Raw genomic sequence first — 11,604 nt, forward strand, 5'->3', positions numbered from 1 at the left:
ACCGTGAGGCGTGTCAAATTGGCCGTAATATTTTGTACATTAGCCCACATCGTCTTACTATGTGCACAGCTGCTGGGACAAGGTTCGATTATGTTTGTACAAATGAATGTTTCATAACGTGATTGGTAATTTTGTGATAATTCCTTACGTTTTGTCGTGCAGTAATGCGTGAGAGAAACTTAAGTTTTATGTAAACTAAACGAGAAAGCATCGACTTCAATTATGAAAATGTACGGTTCATTGGAGTAAATTGTTTACATTGATGGCTATATGATTAGCATTTGACAAATTGTATTATTTTTTGTATGTTTATCAAGTGCGCAGCTTGTACGTAGTACCAACCTATATATAAATTTGTGCTGTAAACCTGTGTTTTTTTCATTGACGGGAAAGTATAATTAATATAAAACCTTGATTTTATGATAAATACTAGTTTCTAACTTTATTATTGTAGGAAGCATATTTTGTTGTTTTCTTTTTGTTTATCCTATATTATTACAAAACAAATTAATTAAAACCGTTAATTCACAATCACATAAACACGATAACTTCTATTTTTCAACTGTATTGCGTCTATTTTGTCATGGCACCAATAAACGTAAACTGGAAAAATAAAGCTTACAAATCAAATACAGACCACCAATTTATGTACATAACGTACCTGTAACACACTCCCAATAGTCACAGGAACAGTCACAAGAGTAACAACACAACACAGTCACAATATCGTACAATACAACGCAATACAACACTCGCGGTGCACGTCGTGCGCGCGCGCAGGTCCGGTCCGTTATGTGGCGGCCGCGCCGCCGTGGAAAGCGGTCGCGATTCGGACCAAAGAGTGTTTAATTTACAGAAGGTTCTAAAGGAGTAAAGTACAATTACGTATTAAGGGAACTCGTGATTATTATAATTTATAAATATTCTTCTTAGCTTCTTTATCTTGGTCTACCATCATCTCTTAACGCGATCCACTGTACGACCTAAACTGACCTGCATCGCAAATTCGTACCATCGACTTAATTTTTTGTATGAACGCGATTCATTTTAGGTTCCTAAATTGAACTGAGTTGCATTGGAATCGTTCTGTAAAAGTAGATGGTAGGCCTGCTGGAATCAATACCTCGCCACTGTCAAAGCTTTGACCGTGGGGGGTAGAAATATTAAAGCTACTTTAATTAAGATCGATGTCATTAAGGGAGCACGTATTCATTAGTCTTCTGTAAATTTTTGATGACAAGTTAGATCAGCGAAAATGATAAATAGAGAAAATAATTATACAGAAAAAAAAAACAAATGATGAAAAGTCACAAAGAAATATATATTGGAAGTGTATATTTAATTTAACAAAAACAGTTTTGGAAAATAAACTAAGACACAAAACCAGCAAGATTACTTTACCACAGAAAAAGGTTAAATACGGAAAGAAAAAAAATATCCCTGAAAGAAAAATCTTTCCATAGTAAAAATATAACGAGACGAAAAAAAATAATAATTTCCATTGTAAAAATAATCGACTCGAAAAGAAAAAACCCCATTATCTAGCCAGACGACCTTCTGTACTGTTGGTCTATGAGCCGCTGCGTATGTTATCAATGGAGAAGGACGTTATCTCTCGGGGAAAGTGACCCGACTTGAAACCAAGGGCTTATCTCCCTGTTGACATAGGTCAAGAGACGACCGAAGCTTCTTCCTTGCATATTATAAAAAAAAAGTCTTATCGCATCTGTCTGTATGAACGCGATAAACTGAGGAAGGTGTAGGTAGGTGTATTTATTATGGACTTGAAAGGTCAGCAGTTTCTAAGGTCAAAAACCTCGTCTTTAATATATAAAAGAAGACATACTATATGTTATCTATAAAACATTGCGCATGCGCAGTGTTCACCGGATTTCCGCCATTTTGACCATCTTACCATCGCACTAGAGGATTTCCCAGGCGATTGAATTGGCTGACATATAGCCAATTAATGCTTATCTCAGCTTAATACAATGGTCTGTCTGTTGGTAAGGTGATATATAGTGAATTATTATTGTTTACAATACAATATGCAAGTTAGTAAAGTTTTGATTTATGCAGAAATTCCCCAAGCGTCATTTAAAAAGTCGAATCAAGAAAGGAATGAATATTATTTATATAATATTTATTCCTAATAATATTAGTAGAATATAATAAATATTATTAGTATAATAGTTATTCCTTTGTTGATTCGACGTTTTAACTTACACTTAAAAACATTGGGGAATTTCGCTTATCTTTTTAACTCATCATAATAACAATAACGAAAGAAGTACAAACGCATGAAATACAATTTTTACTGTCAGAAAAATCGTAATAACTGAAATACTTATCGGTAGAGTTCCTTCCACTTTTCCCCTTCTATTCTTTATGTCTCTACGAAACTACGGACAGTCAACAACACATCAAGCTATTCACCTTCATTGCGAAATCGCCGCTATTGCCACCGCAAAGAGGTCCATGCATGTTACTGTACGCAATTTTATCTTGGTGTCCCTGTAACCTGTCTTTCTTTTACCATTCTTCCTTCAAATACATTTTTATTATACATTTTTCAAACCCCGGCATGTGAATACCAACTGGTAGCTATTAAGATAAAAACTCACAAACATTAAACATAAAATTAACATAAACCAAAGCGGTATTTTCTAAGTTTAAGCAGAAGGCGAGAAAGTAATTGCCATTAAAATTTAAATAAGCCTGAACAATGAAAGTAGAAAATTGTATGATTAAGATCGATTTACATAATGTTTATTGATCGCTGGATCTTTATGTATTAATATATAATAATGCTTGTTGTATGTACGTAATGTTACGGCTGTAAAAACGTAGAAAAATCTACTGAAAAACATGATGGTACAATATGTAGGAAACGGTACGGGATATCTACTTTACATTACATAGCAGGAAGCGGGATTGGACAAGTTTACGGGACGAGACACGCAGCGGGAAACAGAAAATTGAACTAAAGATGAGAAAAAATGCGTATTTGAATCATATATGTTTACCAGTCTTACAGAGTACGCGAAAAAAAAATTACTGAGATTTTGGCTATGAAATTCACGCGGGCAAGCCGCGGGCAAAATCTAGTATATAAATAAAAAGCTAAATGTTCAATCAATGCTCCATTTTGCCGTGAAAGAAGGACACACAAACACACTTTCAAATATATATAAATTACATGTTTTCGTGTGAACCCCGAGTTTTTTATAACAGATTCTTACACAATGGAGTTCCTGATATAGCTATAATAATGGTTAATTAAAAAATTACTCCACGAATTGTCTTAGATTTGTTTAATATGTTTATAAATCAGGCCAGTTTCCGTACCTATATTAAACATATAAAAACAGTCACGTAATTTCTGGATTTTATTTTTTTTAACTAAATTTTCCCACTATTAGCCGCATTTTTGGGGATTTTTTTCTATTTTCAATGATGCGGCGTAATTTTACGATCGGCAGCCTGCCTAACGTCAACGCTCTGTGGGAAAGCCGTTGTTACCTATCAAACCTATTTGAACCCTTATGTCATCATGAAACACCAACAAGAATCTATATGAAGTGTTACTATTCTAGGTTAAATCCTAGGGCGGGAACCATACGCCATGAGGTCTATGAAGAGGAAAGTAACCAACTCACTCTTGCCTGAAAAATCCAGGTCATCACTTCTCCTCACAGAGAAAATAGTAAATCTTGCAAATTCCGATTTCTAAAGTTAATCAACTCATCGAGTGAAGACGCCAGCATTCAGTATGCAGATCTCGTTTGGCCTTTAGAATACTAACGGGGGAAAATGCATAATATATGTTTATATCCTGTCTGTCTGTCTGCGCATTTATAGGACAAGTTCAACTGGTGAGGTAAGCAAGTATGTTTACGAGCTAATGTTTTAAGAGTGTAATTTCATTTAGTTATATTTATTTATTTTCTTTTATATAGTATCGACCTCTTGTTTACTGAATGTCTTATCCTGCAAGGAACTTTCGACTTGCGTGTTCTCGGTTGCATTTGTGACTGTGACGCCGAGAAGCCCTGCTTCAACGTAAAAGATAATATACAATTTTGAATATTCTGTTGTGTGATTTTACTACCGCTTGCCTTACTTACATCCACTCTATTTGAGAACTAGCGGCATGCTCCGGCTTCGCTCGAGTAAAACGATAATAAATTATACGCCTTAAACTTCCTCAGGAATCACACTATCTATTGAAAAAAGCCGCATCAAAATCCGTTGCAGTTTTCAAGATCAAAGCATACATAGGGAGACAGAGAGTGGGAAACGGCTTTGTTTTATACTATGATATGTAGTGATAATGATATTATTGATACATATATCAGCTGTTAAAGCTACGTGTCCCTTAGTCACCTCGTACGACATCCACGGGAGCATACGGAGTGGTCCTATCCTAGAGCGACCTCAAATTGTCACGGAACAGAGTTCTCTGGCGCAAGTGTACGAGGGTACCCGTGTGCGTGCGTAGTGCGACTTTGCCATTTACAGTTCGTAGTAGGTAGTAGTTAATAAAATTAATTAGTAGTTAACCAATCACAGCGCGCCATTGTGACGCAACGACAACAACACCGCAATGTAATTGGTTCGCTGCGTCTCACTTCGAATCGATTCGATAGTGAGAAGTGAAAATAAAACTTACACTTCGCCCTTCGATCCCAAGTGAATAATAAGTGATGAAGAAGAACCATACGTTAAATAAGGGAGGAGCATATGCAGTAACATTTAAAAAAAACCCTCACTATTACTGTTAGTGGGTGTAACCGCTCTAGTAAGAAATAATAAGCTTCAAAGTGAAACGAAAATATCATCACAACAATGTATAATAATCTAAATTGACAAGTAGTTTAATAACATAGTGGATACTGTGTGGGACGCCAAGCCCACGTTGTGTAAACCATTTACATAATTTGCCATCAAACGTCTCAATATTACGCATTATTATCATAATAATAGAATAAATATCTGCCAATAACATCGTGTGATAACAGCTATTTCAATATACCTACAAGGAAATAATGTTGATAAAGTAGTTATGTTTACAAATTTTATTTTATTTAATAATATTTTATGAGCATAATAAAACAAAGTCGCGCCAACAATTTGAAAGCTAGATTGTTAAATAAGAAATCTTACATCATAAAAATCTTTTATTTTTAATGCGAATTTCTATCAAGATTGCACGCAGCTAAACCGCGGAAAACCGACTCTGATATTTATAAAGACCCGAGTTCAAACAGGCCACTTTTTTTAAATTGCTACCCCCAGAGACCAGGAAAGGGGGAGAAAGTTAGTATGACAGACGCAACCGGTATATATTGACGCGAGCAAAGCTGTAGAAAATAGTTAGTTTCAATATAATCCTACTTTATAACAAAGCTTATAAAGTGGCCCGTCCTTCCGATATACGCAAAATTCCCCGCACGCAACGTCAGAGGAAGTGTTGCCATCTAATGATCTAATCCCCGCCCTATCGGGGACTTTATCAGCATCATTAGGACGAATATTTACCACGCAAGGCACAAAATATCTAAAATACAGAGATATAGGGGATAAAAGTCTTTGACAGTTGATATGGAATTACGGCACCTCCAAATAGAGTTGACGTCAATAAAAATTGTAAAATATTTATTCTTTTTTTTTTAATCGAACCGGGGCGTCACAGCGGAAAAAGTAACTAAATCGGAAATGCAAATTGTACAACCCATCAACCGTTGCCGTGAAGTAAAGTGTCCAAAAAGCTACCATTGCCAAGTTGTACCTCACTGCCGAGCCTCTGGCAAAAGCAGCTTCAAGCTGGTCACAGGATATCTTCACGAGTCTTTTAGAATACTTAGTTAAAAAAAACTGATTTTGTCTATTTATAAATGGACCAGAAATGAAAATAATTTGCCTAGTAAATATCTATTAATATCTATAACTTGTGCGTCCAGTATCTGTCCGCAAGATCAACAAACGATAAATCCTAGTGTTGATAGAATTCCCCTCAGCTAAGATCGCGGCACATCCATAACTTTGAGAACAAAAGAAAGATTATCTCTTTATCGTGGACGACCGAATTATATAGTTAAATGAAAAGAGGCTGGAATCTCAGTCCATGGAATTTTCACTTAGGCACTTCCCGTTGAGGACGGCGCGTTGGACCCAAACCGTTAAAAAATGCATTTACAAAAATTACATTGATAAGACTGTCTGTCAGAAATTGTGATGTCCAGAACTTCACCTCTGCCGCAGCATTGTTGTACAGGTCACAAGTTGTCCTGGTGACCCTCATTGTTTTGCCTGAATGCGGTGGAGCGTGTGTAGCTGTCTTCTGCTGACTTCCAAAGCGCATGAAGAAGAGATGTGCAGCAAATTTCACAGCCCGCATTTTCCTTCAGTATCGAATACAACCGACAGATCGCGAAAGAAAACAGTATAATTCTGTCGTAGTTGCGTATATAGAATGAGTAAAGTTATGTTGTCGCAGAGGCCGATTATCGAGGAGTGGCGTATTGTTCATCACGAGACGAAACAGCGACTGTACAGAGGTACAGTCGCATGGGAGATGCGCTCGAGCAACTACTTAATGAGAAAACAAATCGTGTTCAAAAATTTCACGTCAATACATGACAGTAACAGAGAAAGGACTTATTGACGGGGCTGATACGTAGTTGAGAAAATAAAATTATAGAGTAGAACAGACGAGATTGGCTATGTATAAAAAATTCAATACAGACAAATAAAGGTACAAAATATTAAGAGTTTTTAGAATTCATTGGTGTTTCTATTAGAAATTTGGCTAAAATTTCCGTAGGAACGAAGGTCGCTGACTTATTACTCAGACTGCATCAAGTAGTTCGGAATAAGGACTTGGCCTGAACCTGGCAGAAAGGGCAAATTGAAAAAGAGTTTTTTTAATGGCGTACCATTGGCACGCATGAATATAAGTTGATAAATAGGGTTGCCGAAGGCTGTGCGAAGTGAAAATTAATTAGTAACGTGGACTGTAGGCTCCGACGTTTATCGACTATAGAAGAAAACAAAACAATATAGAATAGAGCCCAGATATGAGAGCTTTTTATCTTTACCCTCGGCAATGCGATACCACATCATGGCCCGGCTAATTGGGAGAAGTCGCGGGCCGCAAATAGTTTACGTGCCGACCCTACATATTTATTAACCAATTCCTTAGCAAAAGAGAATTTCTCCTGCTGCTATATACGGCATTTTATGAGATACTGCTTGTAATGGCACCTGTAATCCCCCGTACTTATAGAGTTATAAATTTTCACTAAGTACATTAAAAAAGCAAGTCAACTGACTCGTCTCTCTGTCTGAAAGCAATGAAGTAAAAACTGGTACAACTTAAACGATACTTTTTTATAATTACTCATTTTAGTTGTGAGTTTTCTTTGCATCTATAATATACATTCTTGACACGCCTCACCTACAACTTTATTATACTGTGCCTAATCCAAGTTATTTTGAAAGTTCGTGAATACGGTCGGATATTCCTTACTTTTTCATACCGTTAATCAAATCGAAAGAAAACCTTCCTTCGATCGGTTCTCCGCAGATTTGCTTTGTAATTTTAAAAAATTTAATGTATAATATACCTACCCTTACACACAAACTTACAATTATCTCTTTATTAGTGTAGATATAGATTGGATGGATTTAGATTAAATTTAGTAGGTATACAAGCACAGTAAAAACTGAAGAACTATCTGACGATTGATCCGCACGATGACCATGGTGGCTCCTTCGATTCACTTTAAAAAAAGTAAATAGGTAAGTTTCTGAAATGTAACAATAACAAATATTTTAAAGGAATAAAATCTGCAAATCTTTACTTTGTAAATTTCGTATCGCATCTTATGACTTCATAACCGCCCACCGCGTCATTTCTATTCAAATGTGTGACATATTTAACGTCAGCATAGTTGTATCATCTGTGGCATCACTATAAAAGGCGAAGGAATCTTTCCTGTTCCGCCTTCCTATCTTAACATCGAGTCGATTTTGCAGAATGAACAGCAAACAAATGCTCGTAATTTATCAGTTGCTGGGCATAGATTATTAATATAAATATTTTTCCTAGACTGAGAACCAGAAATTGAATATTGTAATATTCAATTTCTGTTCTCTCATATGTTAATCTTTTTGTGGAACACAAAGAACTGGCGGTGTCGCTAATGAAAGTGAAGAAGAATCTTGAAAATAACGTCTTTGAAAAATAATCTCGACTAAATGTAGTCAGGTTACATCGAACTTTATGTTTTTTAGTTGTTAAAACTGTAATTCTTTCCGAAGATTAATAAATGTAATCGCAATCCTCGTATCGATAATTTTTGCCATCTCTGATGAATGACCATGAAATTTATATAATCTCAGAATACTGTAAGAATAACTTGAAACTCATCGTCCAAAAATTCATACCAGAACACTGATCTGATACTATTTAGTTCGAAAGCGTATAGGTCTACGTAGCCCTTGGCACGATCGGACAGCTAGCGCGTCCAATTCTATCTATTGTGAACGAAAAGCAAACGGCGATTTATTTCAAATGATTTTCTATTAGCCCTTGCTGAAGCCAATTTAATTAGAAGATCACACGGAAGGTGGAACAAACAAAACGCACACACAGGTTTGGTAAAGCTGTGGGCACATGTATAAACAATTACCAAACATTTTGAAAAGTATATTTTGGGTATATAGTGAATGTACCTACCCGTTTAATTGTTGTTTTATGCTAACAAAAGGTGGTTAGGCCTGGAATGTCGAAACATATAGGTAAAAAAAATAAAACCTTATAGGATTTAGGATAGGACTAGGATTTAAAATACAACGCAATAACCATAATATAAAATACCTTTCTGTACTATTTATTATAAGAGTTTGTATGTTCGAGGCGGGTAATTTCCGTAACTACCGAACCGATTTCAAAAATTATTTCACCATTAGAAAGATACATTATCCAAGGTTGCTATAGACTATATTTTAACTCTAAATTCCCACGGGAGCGAAGCCCCGGGCACCATCTAGTCATTGATATTTTTTAAATGCACTGATTCGGTTAAACGAACTAATGGTACAGGAATTAACATTGTACACCAGTCTTAGACACCTGCCGAGTGCTTCACCGATAGATGGTAGAAATTAATTTGTGGCCGATAATAGATGTAACGCGTTAATTTATAGTCTATAGCTTTGTCGATAGCGAGAAATAAGACTTGCTATGTAACTCGCACGCTACGGAACAGTAAAGCTTACTGTATTATACTTATTGTTGCACTGTGAACAAGAATACAATCAGAGAATTTGAGAACATTTGTATTTCGATAGAAAAACGAGCGAAAAAAAAAATAATTTTTGTTACAAACTTTTATTGTAATAGAGATATTGTTGCATTCATAGCGAGAATACGCGAGATAGAAACAATCATGCCCGTGCAGCACTCAACACTTTACCGTTGAGGAGTTCCCTCATTGGGAGCCAATCCAGTGTGTCATAGGTCATGCTTATCATAATAGTAAATAGTCACGGAGCGACGTGGAAATTTTCAACTCTGTACGACAAATTGCAAGATTTTGGGACAGATGAAACTCAATAAAACGTTGTAAAACTAATTTTTTATAGTACTTAACTATGTTATCTGTAATATAAATAAATTCATACGCAAATATGTGCGACACCCAGCGGCATCGCCATCGGCAAAATACCATTCTCAGATAGTTTTATGACATCGATTACGATACAACTCGTGTGACTTGGTAGCCCGTCCGTCACACTCAGCGGCACTGATACAAACATAAATCATGTGCGCCTTTTACTTTGGTCCTGAGGGTTCTGTATAATTAAAATTTAAAGCAAAAAGATTACAGTAAAATTAATTATGTACTAATTATTATTAACCGAGATAGAGGCACGTGAGAATTATAATCTAGACTCTGTATTGGGAGAAAAACACTTATTATTTTTCGACGACAACTGCCGAAGTTTAGACCCAATTTAGGATGTATCTAACGTACAGAATGTCATGTATTTTAAATGAATTGAGGCTTAAGTTTTTCAGTTATTAACTATTTAAATGAACCTAGTAAAGTTATATGGTAAAATCCCAAATTAATTCTTAAGCATATTAGAAATCGTAAGTCGTTTCTGGAGGCCTTATCCAGTTAAAAAAGGTTTTTTATTTTAAGACACAGAACCCTTCGGAATGTATTCGAATCAAAAAGAAAAGTGAATTACGTAAGTAGAAAGGCAAAATTATATTTGTCGTGTCGTTAGTGCGTGACGCCATCCCACTAATCAAACAGACACAAACAAACAATACACACTTTCAATGTGTGACGACCATAAACCTATTTTACTTTACGGACCATGCTTTTGAAGATTTGATAAAATATAATTACGTAATTTTTGGTATTACGGAATGGTAGCTGTGGGATTTTTGTAAGATAGTATTGAAAAATACAAAATTCTAAATTGTAGTAAGTAGTTAGATACTTATTTTTTTCTTTACATAAACAATCAAACAAAATATATCGAAATACCTTCCATACAAAATTTTCGGTTTCCTATACGTAAGTTTTACATTTACACTAACTTTTGCCCACAACTTCGTGAGTAAAAATCCGTTTCCCGTGGAAATTTCAGGAAATCCCTTCTTAGTGCTCCCCTACACTGTCCTAGGAACCTACACACCAAATTTCAGCTCTACGCCCAGTACGGCTGTACGTTGTCTGTCAGTCAGTATATCAAATCGTATAATATCGTGAAAATGTGCCCGTGGTGGTCCAATTTCTAAATAAATGATTTAAATTTAATTGACTGTAGTCCATTTAAAAAATAATAACACAGCAATAGCCTAAAACTACCTACCCCTAAAACTTTAAATAGATCCGTGTAAGTATTTACACTACACTTTACCACAATCGATACGGTTGAGTCAATACAGCTCGTGATTAAATTGTTTGCTTGTACTGTACACATGATATGGTAATGAACCCGCTCCATTTGCCAAGCGGAGTCGAGCGCAAAACATGTACGTATTAATTCAGCAGTGTGCGCATTATGTTTACTTTTTAGTCTGCGCGTCATTTGGAGCGTGGCCCGCGCCTAGTTACAAATTAAATAGACTTTCGTATTCATGATCGATTAAAACTTTTGTCAATTTTACAATCTACTAATTGGCCAAAAATATATACTTTAAATATATATATACTGCTGAGCAAAGAAACAGGCATGCGGCCCATCTGATGGTAAGCGGTCACCGTAGCCTATGGACATTTGCAACACCAGGGGCATGACCCTTGCGTTTCCAAAATCATGGTAGTTATATATATGGGTGTTTCTAATAAACTTTTGAATGTAACTCTTTAGTTTCACGCAAATTTCAGTATTGTACATGTTCATGTACAATAACAATACACGAAAATTCCAAACTGGGGCAGTGGTCCCACTGCTCCGTCCAACCAGTTAACCATGCGTGGCATTCTTCATCATTTGACACACATTCAAATGGAACGGTAAAAGAATCAAAAATCGTTGCAGATCAAATGCGTATGGAGCTTTTTCTCTCAAGTTTCT

At 35.8% G+C, this 11,604-nt stretch overlaps 1 protein-coding gene across 5 annotated transcripts in view; it reads right to left on the reverse strand.

The window, feature by feature from the left end:
- The window catches only part of LOC128675607 (uncharacterized), a 135,305-nt gene extending 134,511 nt beyond the window's left edge, over nucleotides 1–794 (reverse strand). For 4 of the 5 annotated variants that reach the window (XM_053755139.2, XM_053755133.2, XM_053755124.2 and 1 more), the window contains exon 1: nucleotides 662–791. The gene's annotated coding sequence lies outside the window, so the exon portion shown is untranslated. Of the gene's footprint in view, nucleotides 1–661 lie in introns of all 5 variants that reach the window. The other variant, XM_053755128.2, reaches the window with a different exon arrangement.
- Between the last annotated feature and the right edge of the window lie 10,810 nt (nucleotides 795–11,604).

Source organism: Plodia interpunctella, chromosome 2 (genome assembly GCF_027563975.2).
Source record: "Plodia interpunctella isolate USDA-ARS_2022_Savannah chromosome 2, ilPloInte3.2, whole genome shotgun sequence".
Lineage (NCBI taxonomy): Eukaryota > Metazoa > Arthropoda > Insecta > Lepidoptera > Pyralidae > Plodia > Plodia interpunctella.